Genomic DNA, 18,360 nt, shown 5'->3' with positions numbered 1-18,360 from the left:
ATAAAACATTTTCTATGTTGATTTTTTTCTCTTTATTGAGAATTTCAAATGCATTGGAAATAACTCTCTCTTACACAAAAAGAACAAGTTTTTGTTAAAGAACCTATAGCAGGGATTTCCAAGTTCAATCCTGGAGGGACCCAGAAGCATTAGGTATTTGTTCCAGTTGGTTAATTAGAAGTTTATCCTTGCCAATAGTATAATCTCTTATCCAATTTTATGGCTTGTTGATATTTTCCTTCTCTCACATCACATCATACTTTCACTGTAGATTTTTCCTTTCTGAGGGTATCATTCAGATGATTTGTGACTCAGAGCAAATTAGTACTTGTTGGTCCTCCTCTTTTCCACTTCTTTCCAAATATTTTAGTAAAACAGAAAAATCTACATAAATACACACCAAGTCAGTTGGTGAGCTGAGATTACTTTGTCATTTGCTTTTCATTGTTAATTTCCAACTGATTAAAGAAAAGTTAAACAAGCAATCAAAAATAGTCAATGCAACTGTTTATGACTAAAAAGGCATGTTGTCCATACCACCCCAGTGTTTTAACCCTGAAAACTCTTTCTGGTTTGTACTTATTATGTGGCCCTTCACTGATTGGCTTCTGCTCATTATGTTTTTATTGTCAATAACAATTCCACCATATTGTCAGTCCAAAGCAAAGAATCTTTTTTTCTTTTTATATATATATTTGCTATTGCTGTTCTCCATGTGTAAACAGAAGCCTCAAATGAATGTCTAGTGTTGACACATCTGCTTTCTGTTTCTTCTAATTCATACATGCCCATTGTAATTGTTTTAGGATGGGCAGGGATACTTTTGTAAATCATGTGCGGAAGGAGATTTATCTTTTTTAATTACATTTTTAATAGAAAATATACTATTGTGAAAAATGAAGCACAATAAGACATGTTGTTTGATCTGTTTTCTGGCCATAAGGCAGCTTTAAATACTATATACAGTAAGAGTGCTGAGACACCATATAGTTGCTTCAAGAAGAATTGGTCAGAACACTCATAATGTACTTCTGCACCTAGGGAGTCTGGACACAAAACATTTTTCAATTGTCTCAGACTTGTCTTGGACTTTGGGGAACTTGGTCTTGATCAGAACTTGTACATTTTGTATACACTATTTTTCACATTTACAGGTCCAAGAGCCACTCCTGTTGGCATACATGTCTCCAGTCAGTAGAAGTTATTCAAATGGCAGCAGATTTGCTGAATACATGTGCTGCATGTACGAACAGTATGAACAGCAGCTTGAGAGTCTTAGCAAATCTGTATTACACGTCACACACAGCACTACAAAATGTATGAAAAAGCAAATATGTGACATTGGTCTGTTTGATGAAGTAAAAAAAAATTAAACAAAAAAAAAATTAAGCTCCAACTTTCACAGTGATTTCAAAGTAATTATTTTGAAGAAATAACAACAACAACAACAACATTTATTTATTTAGCACATTTTTATACAAATAAAATGTAGCTGAAAGTGCTTTACATATTGGAGAATAGAAGAATAAAAGACACAGTTAGAAAATAAAATAAGCCAACATTAATTAACATGGAATAAGAGTAAGGTCCGATGGCGAGGGTGGACAGAAAAAACAAAAAAAAACTCCAGACGGCTGGAAAGAAAAAAAAAATCTGCAGGGATTCCAGACCATGAGACCGCTCAGTCCCCTCTGGGCATTCTACCTAACATAAATGAAACAGTCCTCTTTGGATTTAGGGTTCTCACGGAAGGACTTGATGATGATGGTTTTTAGTCCATCAATGTTGGAGCATCATGATGCTTTCAGTAGGTGTTGGCGGCACAGGCTGCCACCACAAAAAAAATGGAAGAAGAGAGCAGGGGTCAGTATGGATTTTAGAGCCACCATGAATAGTTATTATGATGAATTGAACATACAGAGTATCAGGATTAAATTAAATTGAAGTTATAAAAAGGCCATGTTAAAGTAATGTGTTTTCAGCAGTTTTTAAAGTGCTCTACTGTATTAGCCTGGCGAATTCCTATTGGCAGGCTATTCCAGATTTTATGTGCATAACAGCAGAAGGCCGCCTCACCACTTCTTTTAAGTTTAGCTTTTGGAATTATAAGGAGACACTCATTTGAGGATCTAAAGTTACGATTTAGAATATAACGTGTCAGGCATTCCGATATATAAGATGGAGCGAGATTATTTAAGGCTTTATAAACCGTAAGCAGAATTTCAAAGTCAATTCTGAAAGACACAGGTAACCAGTGTAGTGACATCAAAACTGGAGAAATGTGTTCGGATTTTCTTTTCCTAGTTAGGATTCTAGCAGCTGCATTCTGCACTCGGTGCAAATGATTTATGTCTTTTTTGGCTAGTCCTGAGAGGAGTGCGTTACAGTAATCTAGTCGACTGAAAACAAACGCGTGAACTAATTTCTCAGCTTCTTTCAATGATATAAGAGGTCTAACTTTTGCTATGTTTCTTAAGTGAAAAAATGCTGTCCTAGTGGTCTGATGAATATGCAATTTAAAATTCAGGTTACAGTCAACAGTTACCCCTAAGTTTTTTACTTCCGTCTTAACTTTTAATCCTAATGCATCAAGTTTATTTCTGATAACCTCATTGAATCCATTATTGCCAATCACTAAAATTTCAGTTTTCTCTTTATTTAGCTTGAGAAAATTACTATTCATCCATTCTGAGATACAATTCAGACATTGTGTTAGTGAATCGAGAGAGTCGGGGTCATCAGGTGCTATTGATAAATACAACAGTGTGTCATCAGCATAACTGTGGTAGCTCACGTTGTGCCCTGAGACAATCTGACCTAACAGAAGCATATAGATTGAGAAGAGCAGCGGACCCAGGATAGAGCCTTGGGGAACACCATAATGGAGTTGTAATTACCACAACTAACAAAGAATTTTTTACCTGCCAGGTAGGATTTAAACCAATTTAAGACACTGCCAGAGAGGCCCACCCATTGACTAAGGTGATTTCTAAGAATATTGTGATCAATGGTGTCAAATGCGGCACTCAGATTGAGGAGTATGAGAACAGATAAATGGCCTCTGTCTGCATTTACCCGCAAGTCATTTACTACTTTAACAAGTGCAGTTTCTGTGCTGTGATTTGTTCTAAAACCTGACTGAAATTTATCAAGAATAGCATGTTTATTGAGGTGGTCATTTAATTGCAAAATGTCTGCCTTAAGAAGGGCAGGTTAGAGATAGGTCTGAAATTTTCAAAAGCAGAGGGGTCGAGATTATTTTTCTTGAGTAGGGGTTTAACTACAGCAGTCTTAAAACTGTCTGGGAAGACCCCCGTATCTAATGACGAATTAACTATGTCAAGAATATTATCAATTAGCACGCCTGATACTTCCTTGAAAAACCTTGTTGGTATTGGGTCAAGGACGCAGTTGGAGGGTTTCAGTTGAGTGATTATTCTATGTAAATCAGGTAAATCTATCCTGGTGAAAGAATTTAATTTATTTATAATGGAGTACTCGGGCTTAGGAGGTACCGCAGTATTGGGGAGATGTACTATGTTATTTCTAATATCATTAATTTTTTGATTGAAAAATACAGCAATGTTCTCACAGGTTTCACTGGAAGTATTTTGGGGGCATTCCTTTGTGTTACCTGGGTTTAACAGACGATCAATTGTAGAAAATAAGACTCTGGGATTACTAGCATTGTTATTTATAATCTTAGAGAAATAGCAGAGCCTCTCAAGACGGACTGTGTTATTGTATTCTGTTATTTTAACCTTCAATATCTCGTAATGGATAGTTAGCTAGTTTAGTTTTCCTATAACAATAAGTAGGCAAACAACCTTTAAAAGCAGTTCTTTTTGTCATTTCAAGATCATTAACAGTCTTGTGTACTTATTTTTCATTTCCAAGTTTTAAATATTTTAATAAATGATATTATTTTATATTGCAACTTTATATTGTGCAGCAATATAATGTATGATATTTGACTTTGGGCAGCAATACAGTATTTTGATTTGTCTCACAACCCCAACCTACATGTTAAACTCTGCCCAAGGTTAGGTAACATTATTTTCACCAACATCTGCTACCTCACTAAAGGTGATAGATAAATTGGTGAAAATTGTGCATAGCGATACCCCACTACCGGCCTCAGCAGCCTCTGAAAGGATGATTAACATTAGAGGATATGTGTTTAGCTCAAGAAGAATAAGGCTAGATTCACAAAATTGTGAAAGTCAGCTACTTCTTAAAGTAGACAAAAACCTTTTCAGATTTAGCTAAGGATAGCAGGACACAAATTGTAGAGAGAGTGAAACCATGAAGGTAAGGGTGGAAAAGATAGAGAAAAGAAATGAAAAAAGCTGAAAGGAGGGGGGTTATTTAAAGATGAAGAAAAAAGGCTATAAAGCTGGCTATAAAAGGAGAAAAGACTGAAGGGTGGGGGGAAAGTACAAACTGATTTGTTTGCACAATTATATTACAAAAGTATACTGTTGTTAGTGTTTTTGATTCTAATAAAATATTTGCTTGGCAAAAGAAGAAAGCCTGAATCATCTTCATTGTTTGAAATATAACAATAACAAATTATTGCAAAGAAAATGAGAGTACTAGCTATGACAAACAATAAATAGAACAAAACAGGATTTTCTCCCAACTTGTACTAACCCGTAACAAAAAATTACTTTTTTTGACTATATATAAAACAAGGAAAGATCCTACATTTACTTATACTTTTAATACATAAGTATACATATATTGGACAATTTAAAACTTCTACTTGAGTAGCTTTTGCATGGGAGGTTTTTGCTTGAGTCATTTTCTAGAAAGGTATCTCTACTTTTACGCAATTATGGCTGCTGGGTACTTTATACAACATTGGCCAGTTGAACTACACTTGTATCACCATATCTGATCATTTATGAACAAGTGAATGACTCTTGGGTGACAATTGAAGTAAGACTTGACAAGTGTTTGTGACTTTGAGTTTTAGAAAACATCTTGCTCTTAGTTATTAAACTGTTGAGAAACTCTCCAACCCTGAGCTGCCCAGTACAGGGCAGAGCGATTGTTTAAAAATAATTTTTCCATATCATACAGTTGAACTATGCCACACATTGACCAAAATAATACCTTATTTGACAGAGGCAGGTGTTGACTTCACCCCTCATAATCAAATTGTTACAATATTTATGATTGACTATTATTCTGCTATAAAATCATACATCTGTGGTGTTTCATACAATAAGACAAAAAATATTTGAAAAATTATAGTAATTATTCAATATAAGGAACACTGAAGTGTTATGCATCAATCAAAAAATCCCGACCAATAGATTTCAACCAATGCAATGAACCCTCCCATTGACCGAGCAAATGCAATCTATAGGCTGAAAACCAGAAACAGTGTTATCCTGCTCTTTTTATTTTTCATGAGCTTTTGCATATCACTTTACAAAACAAAAGCAAATATCTACAAATGACACATCAGTACTTACAGTAGATTCTGCTGATCAAAACATGTTCCTTGCATACTCTTGTATCAATCAGGAGATGTCCTCCAAATAAGAGGTGTCACAAGGTAACCTTTGGTAAGTACCACCTCACATTTCTGGGTCATTAGCTCTGACTCAGTAGGTCAAACATTCACAAACTTTATACCATTGGATGACAGCGACTGTGATGTCTCCAATGATATGTAGATGTTCATATATTGACATAAAAAGACACAGCTGATGGCATGCGTAGTAAAAAAAAAAAAACTATTTAAAGCTGGAGCAGGCAATTTAAATAGTTTCATGTCAATGTGTAGGCAGGGTAGGGGGTGATTGGGTGTAAGAGTGTATTAAGGGATGGGGTTCAGAGTTTTTATATGATTCACTGTTTATGAACAATAAAATTCTTTGAATCTAGATCCCCATTTGGGGAGGTTTTGGATAGAGGAGGATTACCCATGGTGCCAAATGCTGTAACTATTTATTTCTTTGTGTTATCAACATGAAACTTTAAACAGGTACAGTTGAAATGTCTGGGGACGCCTCAGACCTGGAAAAACTGCACTGGCATTACTTGTACATGAGAGATACTGTGTTTGAATATATTACTGAAAGTGTTTTTTTTCCTAGTTTAGTAGCAGTTTCTAAGTAAAGGAATGATCAAATTTGACACAAACACATTCTGTTCTATTCTTTCCATTCACATTCTATCACATTTGAGAAGTTATCTGTCAGGGTTTAGTGAAAAATTGACAGTCCTGCCTTGATTTTTTGATTATTAAGGCTTTATTTTGGGGTACCCTCCTCAGGTGGAGATTGCTGGAAAATATCCCTAGGGTGTAATACATGATAATGTTCTATAACTTCTGTCACCTAGGCAGACGTGAGTTAGTTGAGTTGCAACATCTGAGAAGCATGTTTTTTTAATGTAAACTTAAAAGGTCAAGCTGTTTGTCCCTAATCTGTTTTTCTGTCAGAAGATAACAAAGATAAATTATTTGTTTTTCTAGTTTTTAATATTGTGTTTGAAAAATGTTTCTCAAGGGCAACCGTGGAATCACGTGGTACTGTATAGGACATCAAAGAACACTTGCCTTTTAGAACTGATGTGCACAAGCACTTTATCTACAATGGAAAAAATTCATAGAACTTGTTAGTCCAGAGTAACTGAATTATTTAGAAGAGCTGCATACAGCAGGTCCCAAATTCTTTGAAAAACTTTGATAAAAGTTCTTTGATAAAGTTGAGTCTAAGTAGTTTTCATTTTATTAAGTGACTAATATCTTGTTTTAGGTGTTAACATTATTAGTTTGTTTTGCATTATTTTATCTTTGTAGCCTGCAACTTGGTGCTTACCAGGATAAAGACTGTAAGTGGTACACCACAGATGATATAGTCTGGCTAATACAATAGAATTGAGTATGATGTTGAGTGCCATGCCATGATGAAAATGTAAACTTTCAATCCAATTTCATATGACTGTTACTCAAGTAAAGTACAGCACCCTTCATGATGCTGGAGGTTATATATTATTACATATTTCTAGTGATTGTAGAGTGCAATGCTAGGTTAAAAAATAATGTGGCCTAATTTCACTTGTGGTGCAGTGGTAGCGCTGATACCTCAGAGTTAGGAGACCTGAGTTCGCTTCCCGGGTCCTCCCTGCGTGGAGTTTGCATGTTCTCCCCATGTCTGCGTGGGTTTCCTCTGGGTGCTCCGGTTTCCTCCCACAGTCCAAAGACATGCAGGTTAGGTGCATTGGGGATCCTAAATTGTCCCTAGTGTGTGTGCCCTGCAGTGGACTGGCACCCTGTCCAGGGTTTGTTTCCTGTGTTGGCTGGGATTGGCTCCAGCTGACCTCCGTGACCCTATAGTTAGCATATAGCGGGTAGGATAATGGATAGATGGATAATTTCATTTTATATGGTTGTTTCACTCTGTTTTTGATTAAATAAAAGTTCAAAATGATGATAAAAAACATATTTTAGTCTCACACATCAAATAATCAATAAGTTTGGGATTTGAGCAGCATGTGCATTTACGTTACCACTCAGCAACTGGTGAGATCCTTTTCCATGCTTTAATCCGTTGTCTAAAGTGAATCTGCAGGGGTTAAGTAGAGCTGAGTCTAGACTGTGCTATCAGGGAATTAGAAAATTTGGTCAGGGACCAGTTAAATATTAGTTAATGCTTGGTTTCGGACTCCGTCTCACTTTTATTTGGACTTGGTTGTGACTTGGTCTTGTCTTAGACTCAACAAAGGTGGACTTGACTATTGCTTTATCTGCACATCAAGCTTTTAGTTGCCTATAAATTCACAGATATTCAAGGTAGCTCTAAATTAAATGGACAGCACAGTTTCAAACATTTCTGTGTGTACTGTGTGCCCTCTGATGCCCTGAAAATATTGGCACCTTAGGTGTTTCTTCCCTGACTTGGGTTCTTTCTTCAGCTAGAAGGCCAGGCATCTCTGTAAAGATGGGCTTCACAATCCTAGTATGTTAATGTGTATGCTTCACAGTGCACTTCTTCTTCTCCTTCTTTTTCTGACTCTCATGCTGATTCCTCTGCCTGCTGGCCCGTCTGTGGTATCAAGGGCATATACAGGGCCCCATGGATTAGAATGACAATGTATGTTATCACTGGCACTGCAAACTCCCCTGTCGTTTCTGGAAAATTTCCAGACTGCAATCATGCAGTTCAACAGACTACCAATCACAGAAAATGTAATAATATATTTAAAAGGAATCATAGATATGTATCTCATTTGTTAGATAATAGCTAAGTTGTCATAGAAAAACATAAGTAAGTTTGCAAAAAAGCCAGGAAGGAACACTGCTGCCCTACCACTGGGAAATGAAGGCTCTTTTTCTTGTAGTGAAACTTGCAAATTGTTATTTGATTGGTTCCATTTAGAAGCTGAAAGATTACGATTACCCATAACAGCAGCTTATTCTTGAAACATTCTGGTTTTTTTCCCAGTTATAAATTAAAAAAACCCTGTTGTATTGCCATTGGGAAATGAGTGTGGTTTGCTTTAAATGATTAACTTGTGAATGATCATTTTGTTGATTTCATTCATAAAAAATAAATATAAAGCTATTACTCAAGTCTGTGATGCTTAAAAAAATTTGAAACTTAAACCGATCACCGTGATAAAAATTAAACCAAAATGTAGCTATTTAAGACCAAAGCCAATCAGTAATTAATCAAATAAACTAACCAAAGTCTATTATAATAAATTGCACAAAAATATTTGCACTGATGATCCAGATTTTGTTAAGAGTAGATTTATGGGATCAACTACTCGTATTATTTTTTTTTTAATTAACTTATTCATTTTTGTAACATAACAGTTTACAGCTAACATAAAACTACTTTATTTAGGATCTTTAGAAAAACCAAAAAAGCATTATTCTGTCTCTTTGAATCTTCGATCCTGTCATTTCTCTTATTTGACCTGTCCTGAATATTTTCTTAGTAGTAGCTGTAGCATTTTTGGCATGACAAGTTTACTGGGGTCATAGCAGAAATTTTCCTGTATGTAAACAGACTTTTCAAATGTAAATGTTAACAAGCCTAACTAGTAATATATGTCCCGATTTTGCTAATGACTAGAGAAATAAATGTATGCAACAAAAAAAATCAATCAAGCAACAGGATGCTGGTGCCTGGTCTATCTCAGTTGACATCAGATTGGTGTGATACCCATCATCATAATCTTACAAAATCCAGTAATAAGGACTTAACTGTTAGGTAAAATAAGAAAATGTATTGTCTATGAACTGCCTACGTTAAAGGTTTGGAATTGAACAACTCAGGTTTAGAGCTGAACAACTTCGAGCTACAAATCTACAAAAACATGGAAAGAATATACAAACTACACACATTATGTGACCAAAACTGCACACCACAAGCCCAATAGCACCCATCAGCCAGGTATTTGATTATCAGCACAAAACCAGCAAACAATTGAGAATAAATTGTTTTCTATATACACATCTGTTCTTTCTGTAAAAACAGCATCATGCTATTGGCATCAATTCCATTATGGTAAAGAAGAAGGAGCACACACAGGACATTTTAAATTTAGCACAATATTTCACAGCAATACATGAAAATCAAGATGTAACATAATATTGTGTGAATGATGCATTTCTAATATTGATCTCCTTACTTTATTTCAGATTACTTATGCTACCTCTAAGGGAGCAAATGATACTGGTCATTTCATACTCCTTCATTGGTGTGTGCTGCATGGCCACAACTGAGAAAAGCTCAAACTAAAGCAGAAATACCTTCAAGCCTCATCGCTAAACTCAAACATTCATGTTGCACATGTGAGCACATACAGAACGCAACTGGGTCAATTGATCTAGTCCCTGAGTTAAAAACACTCCTACAACACATGTATATTACAAGAAACAAAATTTTCCTAGACACATATAAACTGGCAATTTGCTAAATTACTGAGGGATGTGTCGTACTTACATTGAACAGCATGTGGTGGTTCCACTGCCCATTAATGGACAAATGCCATTGGGTAATAGTGAGAGCTTTGCTCAAGTAGCTGATCAGTAATAAAACTTTGTATATGTATGAATGCTTACCCATGGCTCCATGTACCCTTTAACCAATTTGTGTTTAAACAATTTAATTTTAATTAATTCACTATTTATTTGGCATTTTTAAAGTACTGTATGTACTGTAGGGGCGGCACAGTGGGTAGCGCTGCTGCCTCGCAGTTAGGAGACCCGGGTTCGTTTCTTGGGTCCTCCCTGCGTGGAGTTTGCATGTTCTCCCCATATCTGCATGGGTTTCCTCCGGGTACTCCAGTTTCCTCCCACAGTCCAACGACATGCAGGTTAGGTGCAATGGCAATTCTAAATTGTGCTTGGTGTATTTGTGTGTGTGTGTACGCACCTTGTGGTGGTCTGGTGCCCTGCCCGGGGTTTGTTTCCTGCCTTGCGCCCTGTGTTGGCTGGGATTGGCTCTAGCAGACCCCCATGACCCTATAGTTTGATATAGTGGGTTGGATAATGGATGGATGGATGAATGTACTGTATTACATGAAACTTTGTACCGTAGTTAATACTGAATTTTGAAATATTTGTATGACAGTAAATCTAAATGGAACACTAAATTGTCAGAAAAAAAAAACATTCATTTATTTATTTTTGGTATTAGAGTCAATAGGAATCTTAGGCATGAAGACTTATTGAAGAGACCATACTAAAGTGAAAGATGTTAGCATGTGGCGTATAAAATTGGCTGTGGTCAGCTAAACCCTATCTTTGCTTGTTTTAAAGGTTTGAAGATCCACTAAAGATTCTGCTCTTAATTAGAATTTATGTTCTTTTCTTCTGTCCTCTGTCACTAACTGACCATATCTTTTCGGGAGTGGGATCATATGTTTCCCTGATAACAATTAAATCACAATTCATTGTTTCCATATTACTGTGTATTGAATTATGTATTAATAAGTAGGTTTAAGAATTAATACTATTCCAAATATACGTGTGTGTACATGTGTCAGTGTCTAATGTCTTATGTATAATCCTATTGTCATCCTACATTATTACTTGAGCATAAATGTACTAATAAATTAACATAAATGTATTAATAAATAGTGTAAAAGTGTATGCAGTCAATACTGTATTGTACACCTGAACACAAAAATACCCAAACTGAAAAATGTCCTCAATTTTCAACTATTGATGCATTAGTTGTGCTATAAATTAACTACTAAATAAAAAATAAGTAGTGTCAAGTACAATATTTTCCATTTGCTGCAGTAATTCTGCATTCTTCCATGAGATTGCATGTCATTATACACTGAAATATTCTGGTGAGCTGTGCAATAAAGAAGGAAATTAAACTTATGTAGCAAAGATTGAAGTGGGCAAATTCTCACTACATCATTGGTAGATGTAGTTTTTAAATGAATATTAAAATTGAAAAGGCACATTGTAGCCCATTGAAGCAGCATTTCACTGTATAGTACTTGTAAATAGGGACATTTTAAAGGACTGGGTAAAATACGTGAACATGGTTTCTTAAAGACTGATTTAAGACTGTTGAACTTCTGACACTCCTTCCCTTCAGGTGTCCATCCTAAAAAGAGGACCACGAGAGGAAGTAAGCAACATTTTATCTAGCAACCATGGATGCTCCAACAGAGTGTGCAAACCACAAGAAAAAAATATTTATATGTTTCATTGTTTTTTCTCCTCTTGCTTTAGGCAATTAAATGAGGTTTCAGACTGGTACCCTGACTCTTTTCCAGTCTTTCTTTGTATTTATTTAAACTGTTTGTACTAATAGTCTTATATTCAAAGGTTTAGAGTAGAAAGAACTGGATTCAAAGGCAAAAAGACAATTTTTATGACTTACACTAAAAAATTTCTGACTAATGGAAGTTACATGTTATGTGTTTCATCCCTAAATGATAACAGAACACAGAACAGAAATCAAAAAATGTTACATCAGGACCTCTGCAGTTAGAGTCTGTTTATTTATTTAGGCACCCCTAAAAGACTGAAACAGCTAACCTCACCAAAAGTAGCACAGGAAGTCTAATCATAGCTTTTTCCTGCAGCCTTATTATAGATCCAAACCAGTTTATATATTCACGCATCCTTTCTTATACATTTTTTTGTCGTGGTGTTACACAGACCTATAGCCTATGCTGCCAATATAATTAGGCAGGAAACAACACTAGATGTGATGCCAGTCTGGGCCCATTCACTCACATATCCACACTTAATCATAAAGAGCACATAAACAGTTGCAGTTTTAAAATTTTTGTTCTGGGAATGGGAAGTAACAACCAGAATACTTAAGGAAAACTATAGAGCAGGGGTTCTCAGCGTCGGTCTTGGGGACCACCTGTGACTGGAGATGTTTGTTCCAACCAGCTTCTGTTTTTAATTGGAATTCTGGGCTAATTGAACTGTTATTGCCCAGATTCTGCATTTTGGGAACAATATACAAATTAGAAGACTAGGTTTGGTAAAAAAAAAAATCATATATTATAATATATATATATATATATATATATATATATATATATATATATATATATATATATATATACCGGTGGGCTAGCGCCCTGCCCGGGGTTTGTTTCCTGCCTTGTACCGTGTGTTGGCTGGGATTGGCTCCAGCAGACCCCCATGACCCTGTAGTTAGGATATAGCAGGTTGGAAAATGGATGGATGGATGGAGATATATATATATATATATATATATATATATATATATATATATATATATATATATATATTATAATACACTAAGCAGTTATATGGGAATAATGTATTTTTCCTTTCTTTTTAACAATATGCTCATTCTATTACTCCAGGTGTTCTAATTGTTTAATTAATCCATTGTTTTCTAATTAGTGGGTCTGACGCTAAAGTAGTTGCAGCCTTTCACGATTCAGTGTCATTTGCCTGGGTGTTTGCTCTGCTTGTTTTTAATTGAGACATGGTTACTGGGGACAAAACTAGGCAGGTTTTCAAGCAGTGCTGAAACTTCTGCTTCTGTTTTCTAAGCATTAAAGGTTTAAAAATATTGAACATTTGCTAGGACCAAACTATGCAAACATATTATTATCCCACTGCCATGAATTTAAATCACTATTTGAAAGTAAATGTACCAGTTTTAAAATTCTGCGTGACAAAGGATGACAGTTTATGCATTTATTTTTTCATTTCTTTGGCACTTCCCACCCGGTAGTACATTCCAGAGAGATTAAGCAAACAAACTGCCTAAAATAAAGTAATCTCAGTGAGTTTTGCAGTAAACAGCCAACAGCCATCCATCTAACAGCCAACGGTCATCCTAACCATACTGACATGCAGTAACATCTGTCTGACTCATATGCAGACAGCAAAGACTGTTCACCTACTGTTTACCAAAATCCCCGCCCTTTTATTATCCTAGGAACCTTGTTAGAATTCCAGTTTCTGATGCTTACATCCATCTTTTGGTATCTTCCCAGATTTTATAACTAATGTAGGTCAGGATGGTGGTCTTGACTGACTCAAACATCAGCCTCCCACTTCTCTCCAAAAGAATACCAGTTACTGCCATCCTAATTCATTGATCAAGCTCCTCCCTGCCTTTTCTCACAATCAACACCTGAAATCCCTTAGATTTCTCCAAAAGTGATGATAGTTTCTAGCCAAGTTTATTTTTTAGGACTTAAAGATATAAAGATGGCAATTTAAAAGTCAACACACTGTAGAGACCACACAGCTTCACAGGTTGTCACAAGAATGAGACATACTCAGATAAAGGTTTGGGGCAGCCACCCGTATAATCTGGTATCCTGGCTGCAAAGTCGTTTTTATAGAATACAGAACACTGAAGTGCATACAACCGAGTCCAAAACAAGACTGAAGGAAAAGGGAAAAAGGGCAGGCTTTTAAAGGGGAAGACAGGAAGTGAGGTCATAAGGATCGGGCATGTGTTCATCAACCATTGGATCAAGCCCGGACGTGACGTCAGAGGGGCCGGAGCTGGTACGGTCTATTTCCATTGGTTCGGTCCCGGAAGTGAAGTCAACAGAGCCAGGTGGAATCTCCCGGGAATGGTCTACAGGTAAGGGAGAAAAAGAGTCTGCCACATCCCGGCATGCCTCAGAACTGCCTTCACTCAAGCCCTTTAGCTGCCTCCCATGCGCACGTGTGTGAAAAGAACCCCCCCTTAGCCCAGACCTGTTGGGTCAGGCGACCCTAACCGAGAGGTCGTGAATCCGAGAAAGAGCATCAGCGTTGGCATGGAGAGCACCCCGGCGATGAACGAGTGAAAACTTATACGGCTGTAGGTCAAGAAACCACCTGGTGACCCGCGGATTTGATTCCTTGTGCAGGGCCTTCCACTGTAGAGGTGCATGGTCAGTGACAAGGGTGAATTCCCGGCCCAACAGCTGAGTAATCGCCCATTTACTCGCTAAAGCCTCCCTTTCCACCGCTGCATACCTGGTCTCCTGGTCCAACAGTTTCCTGCTCAGGAACATGATGGGGTTTTCCACACCATCAACACTTTGGCTCAGCACAGTGCCCAGGCCTGTGTCCAAAGCGTCCGTCTGGAGGATGAAAGGCAAAGAAAAGTTAGGTGGCATCAAAACAGGTGCGGACATAAGGGCCTGCTTTAAGTCACCAAATGCAGCGCCTGTCTTATAAGTCCATACCACAATGTTGGGGGCCCTCTTCTTTGTTAAATCAGTTAAGGGCGCGGCTCTCTCCGAGAACCGGGGTACAAACCGTCGGTAGTACCTGGCTAACCCGAGAAAGGCTTGGTCCTACCGCTTGGTTCGTGGACGGGGCCATTTCAAAATGGCATCAACTTTGGAGCACTGTGGCCTTATGGTACCCGACCCACCAGGTAGCCTAAATATTTGGCCTCGCTCAATCCAAAGAAGCATTTCTTGGGATTAATCCGGAGCCCGGCCTCACCAAGTGTCCGCAATACTGCTTGGACATGTTGTAGGTGTTCCCTCCATGTGCTGGAATAGATGACCACGTCATCCAGGTAGGCAGCACTGTATGAGTTATGAGGCCGAAGCACTTTGTCTACCAGACGCTGGAAGGTTGCTGGAGCCCCGTGTAACCGAAATGGAAGGACACAATACTGCCAGTGTCCGCTAGGGGTACTAAACTTGTTTTTTTCCTTCGCGGAGTCCGTTAAAGGAACCTGCCAGTACTCTTTTTTCATGTCAAGTGTGGTCAAATATCAAGCCTGTCCAAGCCTCTCGAGGAGGTCGTCCACTCGTGGCATTGAATAGGCATCAAATCGGGAGACTTGATTAAGCCGATGGAAGTCATTGCAAAACCTTCAACTCCCGTCAGGCTTACCGACGAGCACAATGGGGCTGGACCAGGGACTATAACTTTCCTCAATCACACCTAGTTCCAACATGCGCTTGATCTCAAGCTCCACTTCAGCCCTTTTTGCCTCGGGAAGATGATACGGGCATTCTCAGACAATAACCCCAAGCACTGTCACAATGTTGTGTTTAACCAGAGAGGTCCTTCCGGGTTTCTCACTGACTACCTCCCGAATGGCCCGGATAACTGTTTCCAGCTCATGCCGTTGTCTGGGACTGAAGTCCGTACCGAAGTTAAGGCTGTGTGTGTGAGCGAAGAGTAAGCGGGGCTGGCCGGAGGAGAGATTGGGGTCCCTGTCCTTCCATGGTTTCAGCAGGTTCACATGATAAACCCGCTCCTTCGGCCAACGATTCGGTTGACTCACCAAATAGTCGACCAGTTCCTTCCTCTCCTTAAGTTCGTAGGGGCCTTGCCAATGGGCAAGTAACTTAGAGTGGGAAGTAAGCACTAGGACCATGACCCGATCTCCCAGGTGGAACTCCCGAAGAGACGTGCCACGGTTGTAGTAATAAGCCTGTGCTATTTGAGCCTCTTCCATGTGACTTTTAAGGAGAGGCCGAATCTTTCCAAATCTATTGCGTAACTGCACGATATACTTTAATATGATTGTAGAGGGAAGAGCCTCTTCTTCCCATCCTTCTTTTACAATGTCTAATATGCCCGAGGTTGTCGCCCATACAGTAATTCAAAAGGGGAGAACCCCGTGGAGGCTTGTGAGACTTCCCGATAAGTAAAAAGGACGAGGGGGAGGAGCTGATCCCAGTTCCTTCCATCCTCGCTGACTACCTTACGCAGCATTTGTTTGAGAGTCTGATTAAACCTCTCCACTAATCCGTCGGTTTGAGGATGATACACCACGGTCTTTAAATGCTTTATTTTCAGTAACTTGGCAGTCTCCTTGAATGTCTCCGAGGTAAAAGGTGTCCCCTGGTCTGTCAAGACTTCCTTGGGGATCCCCATGTGTGCAAAGACCCCTAGTAATTCCCGTGCGATTGCTTTAGAGGTAGCTGAGCGCAACAGAACAGCTTCGGGTATTTTGTAGCATAATCCACGAGGACTAAAATGTACTTGTGTCCTCGGGCTGAGGGCTCTAGGGGTCTGACCAAATCGACCCCGATTCTCTGGAAGGGAACGTCAATTAAGGGTATAGGGATGAGAGGAGCACGGTCCCTTCTAGGAATTTGTCGCAGTTGACACTCCGGACAGGAAGCGCAAAACAAATGAACCTCCTCATTGAGTAGAAATGGAGCTTGATGCGCTCCAGAGTTTTCTCGGTGTCCAAGTGGCCATCTAGGAGGTGGGCGTGTGCTAGCTCGCAGACTTGCCGCCGGAAGGTACTTCATTTCACAAACAAATGTAAATGAACAAATTCAATTTTATTTTTGAGCAGTGCTGTATTGCTTTGTATTTTCAAGAACATTATTACTATTGTAATGTTCATGTTAATATATGTATACAAAAAATACACAAAACACAAAAAGTCTTTTAGTGATGCACCCTGCCAGCTAATTTTTTATGGCTTTTTAGCTCATTATCTCAAAAAGGAATGCTTGTTCAGTCACTGTGGATAACAAACTGTGACTGTGGGATGAAAATCTGGCTTTTATAGCTTTCCTTTGAAAGCAGGCTGTTAATTTACATGAAGGTTCATCTGGTCCAAACCATCTTGCACTTCCACCTCGTGGAATGCACTCAGTCCTGCTGCTGATGTGCCTAATGTGCCCTTTCTCTCTCTCTATACATATATATATATTGTGGCAGGTGGCTGGGGGTGGTACCCAGCCGGGACACCCAGGAGGACCGGAGGAGGGCTTACGCCTCCTTCAGACCACAAGGGGGTGACTGCCCTGGCGGCTTTGGGGACCATGGGAACTGAGCTTAAAACCTCAATCCTATAGGGGCCCGTGGTCACCGCCAGAGGGTGCCCGGATGCCTGAGGAGCCCTGGCCCTCAGCACTTCTGCCACATCCGGAGTGCTGGGGGGAAGAAGACCGGGTACACAGCTGGCACTTCCGCCACACCTGGGAAGGCTGGCGGAAGGTTATCGGGAGGCACCTGGAGCTAATCCGGGTGAAGATAAAAGGGGCCGCCTCCCTCCATTCGATGGCTGGAGTCAGGAGGAAGAGAGATAGAGTCTGCGAGGAGAGGAGTGGAGGTGGATCTAGAGAGGAAAAGCATTAAGGAAGGCCTGGACTTTGGGGGAGTATTGGGGTTGTGTGTCACTTCGCAAATAAAAATAATGTATGACAAATGTGTGTTGGGTGAACTATCGGTGTCTGCCTCTTAGCGGGTTATATGTAGTTAGGATATAGCGGGTTGGATAACAGACTCTACCGTGATAAATGAATTTTCGCAAAGTAGGATTCTTTATTTATAAATCGAATATTTTCAGAGAGTATAGAAAACCTGTTTACGACCTTCTAAATACGTTTTTTAACATTATTAGAGCCCTCTAGACATGAAATAACACCCTTTAGTCACCATTACACTCGTATTACCCAATATATTAGACAAAATAAGAGAAAATAAGACATATTAGATGTTACAAATATCATATTACTAGGCGCACTCGCCTTTTAAGGTGACCGACTTTTATCCTCAATTTTTGTGCGCTCCATGTGTACATCAGGCATGTAAGTGTAGAGAATGAGAACATCAAAGTGCCCATTCATAACATCTCCCGAAAACCTACGTTTTTTTTTATCCCCTCAAGTGCCTGTCCAAAGTCGTATGTCAGCCCGAATCTGTACCGCTAAAGACGAAGATTCATGCACTAAATAAGCTATAGATGAGAATAAGCAAGCACCATCTCCCCTGATATTTACTAAACGGTGAGGCATTTGTACTCCATCAACATTAATTATTTCCAGAGACATAATTTTGTCTATTTTTACAGCGCATCGTACACAAAAGCAAGGGAAAGATGAGAGCACTATAGAACTCTGCTCACATCAGTCGCTTTGTACCGACTTTTCTCCTCAATT

Source organism: Polypterus senegalus, chromosome 4, assembly GCF_016835505.1.
Source record: "Polypterus senegalus isolate Bchr_013 chromosome 4, ASM1683550v1, whole genome shotgun sequence".
NCBI lineage: Eukaryota > Metazoa > Chordata > Cladistia > Polypteriformes > Polypteridae > Polypterus > Polypterus senegalus.
This window is presented reverse-complemented; position numbering follows the sequence as displayed.